Raw genomic sequence first — 11,555 nt, 5'->3', positions numbered from 1 at the left:
TGAAAGCCACGGGGTACTTGAAGTCAAGATCTCCATTACCAAAGCTTCGGAACCATTTAGGTTTGTAACGTGACAGTGAGATTCAAGCAAGATTGGATGAATCTTATGAAGTGTGCAGCAAGTCTGAGAATTCGAAGCTAACTATTGTCCTCAGATCATCACGCCTAAGTTTTGAGAAGATCAGTCGGAATTGTTTCACACAACTTAAATGTAACCCAACAAAGACAACCCAGATGGGACTTGAACCAACAATCCCCAGCTTCGAAGGCTGATGCCTTATCCATTAGGCCAACACTAGCGTTTGTCATATCTGATGTATGGCTCAGGAAGTTCTTGTTACTCAGAAAACAGTACTTTAGGATCCCTATGCCATATTGCATTCAGACGATCTGATGTGTACACCTAATGACAAAACAGCTTCTCTGTGGAGTTTTCCATTGTCATGTTTTTTGACCTAAGGGTATGTACCTAGCTTTTTAAAGGTCACACTGGATTGTCTTGCACAGTCATCTTAAAAGGAACTGCATCAAAGACAACCCAGTTGGTACTTTAAACCCACAATCCCTAGCTTCGAAGGCTGGTGCCTTATCCATTAGGCCACTGGGCTGTTTTTATTACCTGTGAACTGTAATATGCCTCCAGGGAGTTGCTGACACACATAACAAAAACAACAAGAACAAAGAGTAGATTGGATCGGTCTCACAGAATTTTTTGTGGCACTGCAGACTGCTTCTACAGGGCTCGTTGGTCTAGGGGTATGATTCTCGCTTAGGGTGCGAGAGGTCCCGGGTTCAAATCCTGGACGAGCCCTATTCCTGTCATAGAAAAAAGGGGCGGAGCTGTGCTATACAAGGTTTTTTTTTTTTGTTAATTGTAGCAGCTTTTGCTTTGACATTAGTTAATGAATATTTAGTGGACTTCTGATCTAAATCAGTCTAACATGTACAATTATACAGACAAAAAAAGGAGCGGCAATGATTTGGTTGTTAGATTTGTTTATGGATCTTGAACAACCCACCAGCTTTATATGTAAGCACCATTTTTGTCTTTGTACACAGTCTCTTCTCTGTAGGCACCATGCAGGATTCAAAACGGCCTTTCGCGTTAGGTATCTTGTTACCTTTTTAGTCATAATAGGTAATATGCATGGCAATGCAGGAAGTTAATGACATGCAAACACATCTCAAGAAGGTTTTCACAGCTACCTTGTTTCATCCACCAAACATTGCTCCCAAATTGAAGTGAGACCTTCAAAGACAACCCAGATGGGACTTGAACCAACAATGCCAAGCCCCGGAGGTCGATGCCTTATCCATTAGGTCACTGGGCCATTTCGCCAATCATTTGTCAAAGATCTTTGTATGCCTTCAACAAGATTCCAACGCATGGAAAACTGCACTTTAGGATCACGATGCCAGTTTGCATTCCATCAAAAAAGATGTGTGCAACTAATGGACAAACATTTTCTTTGTGCAATCATCCACATTCGTGTCTCATTGGTCCTGGGGTATGGTTCTCGCGTATGGTGTGACTCGTCTTGAGTTTCAAATTCCAGACAAGGCCACTCTCATTAACTTGAAATCACAACCTTTCTGCAGCTATTTCCTTGTTTGCATTTCATCATCATCCACCTAACATGAGACCATTAGTTGAAAGCCACGGGGTACTTGAAGTCAAGATCTCCATTACCAAAGCTTAGCGGAACCATTTAGGTTTGTAACGTGACAGTGAGATTCAAGCAAGATTGGATGAATCTTATGTGAAGTGTGCAGCAAGTCTGAGAATTCGAAGCTAACTATTGTCCTCAGATCATCACGCCTAAGTGTTAAGAAGACTAGTCGGAATTGTTTCACACAACTTAAATGTAACCCAACAAAGACAACCCAGATGGGACTTGAACCCACAATCCCAAGCTTTGAAGGCTGATGCCTTATCCATTAGGCCAATGGGTCAAAACTAGCATTTGTCATATCTGATGTATGGCTCAGGACGTTCTTGTTACTCAGAAAAACAGTACTTTAGGATCCCTATACCATATTGCATTCAGACGATCTGATGTGTACACCTAATGACAAAACAGCTTCTCTGAGGAGTTTTCCATTGTCATGTCTTTTTGACCTAAGGGTATGAACCTAGCTTTTTAAAGGTAACACTGGATTGTCTTGCACAGTCAACTTAAAAGGAACTGCATCAAAGACAACCCAGTTGGTACTTTAAACCCACAATCCCCAGCTTCGAAGGCTGGTGCCTTATCCATTAGGCCACTGGGCTGTTTTATACTTACTGTGAACTGTAATATGCCTCCAGGGAGTTGCTGACACACATTAACAAAACAACATGAACAAAGAGTAGATTGGATCGGTCTCACAGAATTCTTTGTGGCACTGCAGGTTGCTTTTACAGGGCTCGTTGGTCTAGGGCAGGGGTGTCAAACTCAAATTCACAGAGGGCCAAAATTAAAAAAAAAGAACATTGTCGAGGGCCAGACAAATTTTTATTTTTTAATTTATTTATTTTTTTATTATCTTTAAGATACAGCAAACTACTGTATTAACCATCTTAATATATTAAATTTTTTGCTTAAATACTGAAACCAGAACAGGTTTAAGAAAATAATAAAATAAAAACTGAAAAAAATATCAGGCTTATATCTTTAACTTTATTCAGTTTAATTGTAACCTAAATCTTTTCATCACAGACCATCAAGGCCAACACCTAAAAAATATCTCTTTCAACTTTGAACAGACCATGCCATCAGTAAATAAAATAATATTTATCCATTTTAGTTTTTTCACTGTTCATTTACTCTGATGATGCACATGGGTCCAAGCCAGATACTTGGCACCGCTTTTTACATGCAAGTGCATCAATTTCTGGAGTCAGGCTCTGCGCAGAGGAAATCCTCAGAACTGAATGAAGGTGTTCATCGGTGAGATGACTCCTATGTGGTGTTTTGTTCATCTTCATCAACGAAAACAGTTGCTCGCACAGATATGTGCTCCCGAACATAGAAAGCATTTGCGCAGCTTGGGCACGAAGTTCGGGCAGCGTGTCAGGGAGGTAAGGTGGAAATTCCGCAGCACCGACAGAGTCATATTTTGACTTGAGCGTGTCATGACACTGCAGCTCAATAAGCTCCATTTGGAGATTGCTTGGTGCGTTGTTCACATCAAACGTAAAGGGGTTGCTAAAAAGTTAAAATCTACATTTTTGGGCTTCAAAGTCGGCAAATCGTCGGGCAAACTCAGTGCCACGTAGAATGAGTTTTTCAGCGAACTGTGCAAAAAGCATCACGGCGTTAGCGGTCTGCTCTTTCATGACTTGGCAGCACAAAAAATGAGCCAGGTTTCCCTGCTGCATCTGACTCTCCCACAGGCGCAACTTGGTTCTAAAAGCCCTCACGGCGTTGTACATGTCTGTGATGATGTGCGCGCGCCCCTGAAGCTTCAGATTGAGCGCGTCAAGATGATTCATGATGTAACATAGAAATGCAAGCTCACATTGAAACTTTTCATCCCTGAACTCTGTTGTGTCTTTCCCTTTGCTTTCCAAGAAAAGACAAATTTCCTCACGCAGCTCAAAACACCTGTTTGCAACTTTTCCTCAGCTCAGCCACCTCACGTCTGTGTGATAGGGCATGTCGCTATGATCTGCACCCAACTCCTCAAGGAAAGACTTGAACTGACGGTGATTCAAACCTTTTGCTTTTATGAAGTTGACAACTTGCATTACAGTGTTCATAATGTGATCCATTTTCAAGGCTTTTCCACACAAAGCCTCTTGGTGTATGATGCATTGGTAAACTGTAAGCTCACCTGCCTGTCCCGCATCTTGTCTCGCATCCTGCCGACCAATCCACTCTTTTGACCACACATCGCCGGTGCTCCGTCAGTGGTCAGTCCCACAAGCTTATCCCAAGGCAGCTTCATTTCATCGATACATTTGGATACCTCCTCAAAGATGTCTTTTCCTGTCGTTGTGCCATGCATGGATTTTAGTCCTAAAAGTTCCTCTGTAACACAAAGATTCTTGTCCACTCCAAGAATAAAAATTGACAGCTGGGCTGTATCAGAAGTGTCGCTGCTCTCGTCCACAGCAAGTGAGTATGCAACAAAATCTTTTCCCTTTCTCGTCAGCTGTTCTTGTAGATTGGTGGCAAGTTCACATGCACGCTCAGCTACAGTATTTCTGCTCAGGCTAACATTCAAAAATGCCTGTTTTTTTTCCGGGCAAACGACCTCACAAATTTTGACCATGCACATTTTTACAAACTCTCCCTCATTAAAGGGCCGGGCTGATTTGACTTACTCTGACTTACTAGTTAAAACTGATAAAATACTAATTGTAGGAGACTTTAACATCCACATAGATGACGCTAACGACACATTAGGGCTCGCGTTTATGGACTTGCTGGTCTCACTAGGAATAAAGCAAAATGTTATTGGTCCAACCCATCACCTAAAGCATACACTAGATCTAATTCTGTCTTATGGAATTGAGTTCATTGATGTAGACATTATACCACAAAGTGATGATATTACAGACCACTACCTCTTTCTATATAAGCTGTGTTTACCTGAAATTAGCAGATCCGCTCCGATATATCGCCCTAGTAGAACTATTGTTCCATCCACTAAAGATGAATTTATAAATAACTTACCTGATCTTTCTAAAAAAGGCTAGAGAGAATAAAACTACACCGTGGTATAATAGTCATACCCGCTCTAAAAACAGCAACCCGTGCCCTGGAACGTAAATGGAAAAAAACTAATTTAGAAGTCTTTAGAATTGCATACAAAGACAGTATGTCCAGCTATAGGAGGGCTTTAAAATCTGCCAGGGCTGAGCACCTCCGCAAACTGATAGAAAATAATCATAACAATCCTAGATTCTTATTTAACGTCATCGCTAAATTAACAAATAATCGGTCATCTTTGGAACAAAACGTTCCACCGCAAATTAGTGATGACTTCATGAATTTTTTCAGTGATAAAATAGAAGGCTTTAGACAGAAAATAGGAGATATTAAACTTTCTGCACCGCCTTATACTTCAGATCCAGTAAACACGCCTCTGAATCTAAATAACCTACAGTGCTTTAAAATCATAGAACAGGACGAGCTAGACAAAAATAAATAGCTCTAACAGCTACGTGTATATTGGACCCAATTCCAACAAAGTTACTGAAAGAATTGCTACCTGTTAGGAGAACCTCTTCTTAACATTATCAACTCTTCTTTCTTTAGGCCATGTTCCAATCCTTACAAGTTAGCTGTAATTAAACCTATTATTAAGAAACCACAACTGGAACCCAGCAACTTAGCTAATTATAGGCCTATTTCAAACCTTTCATTATATCTAAAATAGAGAAAAGTTGTTTCTGCTCAATTATGCTCCTTCTGCAGACCAACAATGTTTTTGAAGTGTTTCAGTCAGGTTTCAGAGCTCATCACAGTACAGAAACTGCATTAGTGAAAATAACCAACGATTTAATCTTAGCTGCTGACCAAGGGTGCACTCGCTATTAGTTCTACTCGATCTTTGCGGAATTTGACACCATTGACCATGGTATCCTTATTAATCGCTTAAAGTCTACAGGTGTCCAGGGACATGCCCTACAATGGTTTAAGTCATACTTATCTGACCGTTACCAGTTTGTGAATATTAATGGACAGCCTTCACAAATCAGCCCAGTAAAATACGGGGTGCCTCAAGGATGAGTTTTAGGCCCTTTACTGTTTACAATATACATGCTACCCCTGGGAGACATTATTAGAAGACATGGGATCAGCTTTCACTGCTATGCAGATGATACTCAATTATATATTTCAACTAAACCTGACGAGACGTCTAATCTGTCCAAGCTAACTGAGTGTATTAAAGATGTTAAAAACTGGATGACCAACAATTATCTTCTCTTAAACGCAGACAAAACAGAATTATTACTTATTGGGCCTAAATCCTGTACACAGCAGATCTCACAACTCGATCTACAATTAGAGGGATACAAAGTTAGCGTTAGCTCTACTATAAAAGATCTGGGTGTCATATTAGACAGCAATTTAACTTTTAAAAATCATATATCCCATGTCACAAAACTGCTTTCTTTCATCTGAGAAATATCGCTAAGTTACGAAGTATGCTATCCATCTCAGATGCAGAAAAGCTAGTCCATGCTTTTATGACTTCTAGGCTGGACTACTGGAATGCACTGTTTGCTGGCTGCCCAGCATCCTCTATTAACAAACTTCAGTTAGTACAAATGCAGCTGCCAGAGTTCTTACCAGGTCTAGAAAATTTGATCACATCACCCCAATTTTATCCTCCTTACACTGGCTGTCTGTTAAGTTTCGTATTGAATTTAAAATATTGCTTCTTACATATAAAGCTTTAAATAATCTAGCTCCTGTTTATCTAACCATCTTCTGTCTCGCTACAATCCAACTCGCTCTTTAAGGTCTCAAAACTCAGGGCTCGAGTAAAGGAGGTCGAGCCTTCTCATTTATAGCTCCTAAACTCTGGAATAGCCTTCCTGATAACGTCCGAGGCTCAGACACACTCTCCCAATTCAAAACTAGATTAAAGACCTATCTGTTCAGTAAAGCATACACTTAGTGCACCACTTAGGGGGCTTCCACACAGGTTATGCATCTTGCTGATATACACTGTGAACATCAGCTACGCTACTTATTTTCTTTATTCTCCATTTCCACCTGGGGATACTCTTCCCGAGGCCCTCAGACTATGCAGAGTCACTGATTCGATCCAAGACCAACGACGAGATGATCCCAAGGTTTCCATATCCTGGACCTGGCCCGAATCCTGAGCAGCTACTGCGATGGTCATGGAAGAGTGGAGAACATGAGACTGATTCCTGTGACACTCCAGAGACAGACGAGTCTTTGCTGAGGCCAGCTTCCAGCCTCCGCCACTGAGACTGCAGCTCTGCACAAGACGTTTGGCCAGCGGAGAAATTAAAATGGTCGTGCCCAACTGAGCCTGGTTTCTCTCAAGGTTTTTTTTTCTTCACTTCCGCCTTTAGTGAAGTTTTTTTTCCCTCTCCGCTGTCGCCACTGGCTTGCATGGTTCGGGATCTGTAGAGGTGCGCATCGTTGGATTTGCTCTTCAGTGTTTGGACTCTCAGTAGTGATTATTAAACCACACTGAACTGAGCTCAACTGAACTGAACTTAAACACTACAAACTGAATTACACTGTTCCTATTTACTGTGACCTTTTATGTGAAGCTGCTTTAACACAATCTACATTGTATAAGCGCTATACAAATAAAGGTGAATTGAATTGAAGTTTTGTCCGATTTTTGACTAAAAATATCCTATAGACAATACTCCTACTTTTGTCCAGTTTTGTTTTGTCAGATTTTGTCTATTTTTGCTTAGTTTTTCTCATTTTGTTTAGTTTTGTCTGTTTTGTCTAGTTTTGTTTAGTTTTGTTTTGTTTGATTTGCCAATTTTTGTTTATTTTGTCTAGTTTTGTTTTGTCTAGGTTTGTTTAGTTTTGTCTAGGTTTGTTTTTTTTGTCTGATTTTGTCTATTTTTGTCTAGTTTTGTTTTGTCTAGGTTTGTTTAGTTTTGTCTAGTTTAGTTTTGTCCGATTTTTGTCTAGTTTTGTTTAGTTTTGTCTAATTTTGTTTTGTCTGATTTTGTCTACTTTTGTCTAGTTTTGTCTGATTTTGTCTACTTTTGTTTTGTCAGATTTTGTCTATTTTTGTCGTTTTGTTTTTTCTGATTTTGTCTACTTTTGTTTTGTCTGATTTTGTCTAGATGCGTTTTGTCTGATTTTGTCTACTTTTGTCTAGTTTTGTTTTGTCTGATTTTGTCTAGTTTTGTTTAGTTTTGTCTGATTTAGTTTTGTCTGATTTTGTCTAGTTTTGTTTTGTCTGATTTGTCTATTTTTTTTATTTTGTCTAGTTTTGTTTTGTCTAGGTTTGTTTAGTTTTGTCTAGATTTGTTTAGTTTGTCCAATTTTTGTCTAGTTTTGTTTAGTCTTGTCTAATTTTGTTTTGTCTGATTTTGTCTAAATTTGTCTAATTTTGTCTACTTTTGTTTTGTCAGATTTTGTCTACTTTTTTTTTGTCAGATTTTGTCTACTTTTGTTTTGTCTGATTTTGTCTAGATGTGTTTTGTCTGATTTTGTCTACTTTTGTCTAGTTTTGTTTTGTCTGATTTTGTCTAGTTTTGTTTCGTTTTGTTTAGTTTTGTCTGATTTTGTCTATTTTTATCTAATTTTGTCAGATTTTGTCTACTTTTGTTTTGTCAAATTTTTTCTACTTTTGTTTTGTCTAATTTTCTCTATATGCGTTTTGTCTGAATTTGTCTACTTTTGTCTAGTTTTGTTTGTCTGATTTTGTCTAGTTTTGCTTAGTTTTGTCTGATTTAGTTTTGTCTGATTTTGTCTACTTTTGTCTAGTTTTGTTTTGTCTGATTTTGCCAGTTTTTTTATTTTTGTCTAGTTTTGGTTTGTCTAGGTTTGTTTAGTTTTGTCTAGATTTGTTTAGTTTTGTCCAATTTTTGTCTAGTTTTGTTTAGTTTTGTCTAATTTTATTTTGTCTGATTTTGTCTAGTTTTGTCTGATTTTGTCTACTTTTGTTTTGTCAGATTTTGTCTATTTTTGTAGTGTTGTTTTGTCAGATTTTGCCTACTTTTGTTTTGTCTGATTTGTCTAGATGCGTTTTGTCTGATTTTGTCTACTTTTGTCTAGTTTTGTTTTTCTGATTTTGTCTAGTTTTGTTTCGTTTTGTTTATTTTTGTCTGATTTTGTCTATTTTTGTCCAATTTTGTCTATTTTTGTCTAGTTTTGTTTAGTTTTGTCTGATTTAGTTTTGTCTGATTTTGCTACTTTTGTCTAGTTTTGTTTTGTCTGATTTTGTCTAGTTTTTTATTTATTTTTGTCTAGTTTTGTTTTGTCTAGGTTTGTTTAGTTTTGTCTAGATTTGTTTAGTTTTGTCCGATTTTTGTCTAGTTTTGTTTAGTTTTGTCTAATTTTGTCTACTTTTGTTTTGTCAGATTTTGTCTATTTTTGTCATTTTGTTTTGTCAGATTTTGTCTACTTTTGTTTTGTCAAATTTTTTCTACTTTTGTTTTTGTCTGATTTTGTCTAGATGCGTTTTGTCTGATTTTGTCTACTTTTGTCTAGTTTTGTTTGTCTGATTTTGTCTAGTTTTGTTTCGTTTTGTTTAGTTTTGTCTGATTTTGTCTATTTTTGTCTGATTTTGTCTAGTTTTGTCTAGTCTTATTTAGTTTTGTCTGATTTAGTTTTTACTGATTTGTCTACATTTGTCTAGTTTTGTTTTGTTTGATTTTGTCTATTTTTGTTTATTTTTGTCTAGTTTTGTTTTGTCTAGGTTTGTTTAGTTTTGTCTAGATTTGTTTAGTTTTGTCCGATTTTTGTCTAGTTTTGTTTAGTTTTGTCTAATTTTGTCTACTTTTGTTTTGTCTGATTTTGTCTAGATGCGTTTTGTCTGATTTTGTCTACTTTTCTAGTTTTGTTTGTCTGATTTTGTCTAGTTTTTGTTTAGTTTTGTTTTGTTCGATTTTGTCTGTTTTTGTGTATTTTTGTCTAGTTTTGTTTTGTCTAGGTTTGTTTTGTTTTGTCTGATTTTGTCTATTTTTGTTTTTTTTGTCTAGTTTTGTTTTGTCTAGGTTTGTTTAGTTTTGTTTAGTTTTGTCTGATTTAGTTTTGTCTGATTTTGTCCACTTTTGTCTAGTTTTGTTTTGTCTGATTTTGTCTATTTTGGTTTATTTTTGTCTAGTTTTGTTTTGTCTATGTTTGTTTAGTTTTGTCTAGATTTGTTTAGTTTTGTCCGATTTTTGTCTAGTTTTGTTTATTTTTGTCTAGTTTTGTTTTGTCTAGGTTTGTTTAGTTTTGTTTTGTCTGATTTTGTCTATTTTTGTTTATTTTTGTCTAGTTTTGTTTTGTCTAGGTTTGTTTAGTTTTGTCTAGATTTGTTTTGTTTTTGTCCGATTTTGTCTAGTTTTGTTTAGTTTTGTCTAATTTTGTTTTGTCAGATTTTGTCTACTTTTGTCTATTTTTGTAGTTTTGTTTTGTCAGATTTTGTCTACTGTTGTTTTGTAAATTTTTTTCTACTTTTGTTTTGTCTGATTTTGTCTAGATGCGTTTTGTCTGATTTTGTCTACTTTTGTCCAGTTTTGTTTTGTCTGATTTTGTCTAGTTTTGTTTAGTTTTGTCTGATTTAGTTTTGTCTGATTTTGTCTAGTTTTGTTTTGTCTGATTTTGTCTATTTTTGTTTATTTTTGTCTAGTTTTGTTTTGTCTAGGTTTGTTTAGTTTTGTCTAGATTTGTTTAGTTTTGTCCAATTTTTGTCTAGTTTTGTTTAGTCTTGTCTAATTTTGTTTTGTCTGATTTTGTCTAAATTTGTCTAATTTGTCTACTTTTGTTTTGTCAGATTTTGTCTATTTTTGTAGTGTTGTTTTGTCAGATTTTGTCTACTTTTGTTTTGTCTGATTTTGTCTATTTTTGTCTGATTTTGTCTACTTTTGTCTAGTTTGTTTTGTCTGATTTTGTCTATTTTGTTTCGTTTTGTTTAGTTTTGTCTGATTTTGTCTATTTTTATCTAGTTTTGTCTGATTTTGTCTACTTTTGTTTTGTCAAATTTTTTCTACTTTTGTTTTGTCCAATTTTTTCTACTTTTGTCTACTTTTGTTTTGTCTGATTTTGTCTAGTTTTGTTTTGTCTGATTTTGTCTAGTTTTGTTTTGTCTCATTTTGCCAGTTTTTTTTATTATTTTTGTCTAGTTTTGGTTTGTCTATGTTTGTTTAGTTTTGTCTAGATTTGTTTAGTTTTGTCCAATTTTTGTCTAGTTTTGTTAGTTTTGTCTAATTTTGTTTTGTCTGATTTTGTCTAGTTTTGTTTGATTTTGTCTACTTTTGTTTTGTCAGATTTTGTCTATTTTTTAGTGTTGTTTTGTCAGATTTTGTCTACTTTTGTTTTGTCTGATTTTGTCTAGATGCGTTTTGTCTGATTTTGTCTACTTTTGTCTAGTTTTGTTTTGTCTGATTTTGTCTAGTTTTGTTTCGTTTTGTTTAGTTTTGTCTGATTTTGTCTATTTTTGTCCGATTTTGTCTAGTTTTTGTCTAGTCTTATTTAGTTTTGTCTGATTTAGTTTTTACTGATTTTGTCTACATTTGTCTAGTTTTGTTTTTGTCTGATTTTGTCTATTTTTGTTTATTTTTGTCTAGTTTTGTTTTGTCTAGGTTGTTTGTTTTTTGTCTAGATTTGTTTAGTTTTGTCCGATTTTTGTCTAGATTTGTTTAGTTTTGTCTAGTTATGTCCGATTTTGTCTTTTGTTTTGTCAGATTTTGTCTAGATTCGTTTTGTCTGATTTTTTCTACTTTGTCTAGTTTTGTTTTGTCTGATTTTGTCTAGTTTTGTTTAGTTTTTGTTTTGTTCGATTTTGTCTGTTTTTGTGTATTTTTTGTCCTAGTTTTGTTTTGTCTAGGTTTGTTTTGTTTTGTCTGATTTTGTATATTTTTTTATTTTTGTCTAGTTTTGTTTTGTCTAGGTTTGTTTAGTTTTT

General features: G+C 35.7%; 1 non-coding gene and 1 pseudogene across 1 annotated transcript; one reads left to right on the top strand and one right to left on the bottom strand.

The window, feature by feature from the left end:
• Positions 1 to 738: 738 nt before the first annotated feature.
• On the top strand, positions 739 to 810 carry trnap-agg (transfer RNA proline (anticodon AGG)). The gene has a single exon. It is a non-coding gene; the product is annotated as a tRNA-Pro (tRNA).
• A 1,913-nt stretch (positions 811 to 2,723) lies between these two features.
• LOC130223484 (general transcription factor II-I repeat domain-containing protein 2-like) overlaps positions 2,724 to 11,555 on the bottom strand; it is a 16,038-nt pseudogene continuing 7,206 nt past the window's right edge.

This window comes from Danio aesculapii, chromosome 4 (genome assembly GCF_903798145.1).
Source record: "Danio aesculapii chromosome 4, fDanAes4.1, whole genome shotgun sequence".
Taxonomy (NCBI): Eukaryota; Metazoa; Chordata; class Actinopteri; order Cypriniformes; family Danionidae; genus Danio; species Danio aesculapii.
Note: the sequence above shows the minus strand (reverse complement) of the source record. Positions and strands in the feature narration are given on the sequence as shown.